This window comes from Schistocerca serialis, chromosome 3 (assembly GCF_023864345.2).
Source record: "Schistocerca serialis cubense isolate TAMUIC-IGC-003099 chromosome 3, iqSchSeri2.2, whole genome shotgun sequence".
Taxonomy (NCBI): domain Eukaryota; kingdom Metazoa; phylum Arthropoda; class Insecta; order Orthoptera; family Acrididae; genus Schistocerca; species Schistocerca serialis.
Window position 1 is genome coordinate 832,025,263 of NC_064640.1, and position 471 is coordinate 832,025,733.

Genomic DNA, 471 nt, shown 5'->3' on the forward strand with positions numbered 1-471 from the left:
ATTTGATCGAATTTAAATAGGTCAACGGATGCAAATTTGACGACCAGAGTGCTTCGAAAATTCGTTTCTGGTAATATCATGGGAGCCGATAGGGAAAGTAATGAAGGAAGGAAGGAAGAAAATTTATGTTAACATCACGCCGATGACTAGGTCATTAGAGACGGAGCACGTGGTGGAATTGGGAAACGTTGAAGAGGGAGAGTGACTGTGCGCTTTTAAGGAAACCTTCAGATATTTACTTTAAGTGACTCAGGGAAAGCACAGAGAAATTAACTCAGAATGGCCGGACTAAGATATGAACATCGCTCCTCGAAATAAGAGTCCTGTGTCTCAGCCACACGGCTGTGTGGGGTCTTGCGGTCCTGTGGTGTACTCGCTTCGGCGGAACATATGCTAAAATTGGACCCATAGGAAGAAGAGTAGCTTGGCCTCTGCGCAAGGATGATACGCAAAATTGTGCAAAAAGTGGTA

General features: G+C 44.6%; 1 non-coding gene across 1 annotated transcript; it reads left to right on the forward strand.

Annotated features, from left to right (window-relative positions):
* The first annotated feature begins 369 nt into the window (after nt 1-369).
* Nucleotides 370-471, forward strand: LOC126472278 (U6 spliceosomal RNA). The gene has a single exon (XR_007586402.1). It is a non-coding gene; the product is annotated as a U6 spliceosomal RNA (small nuclear RNA).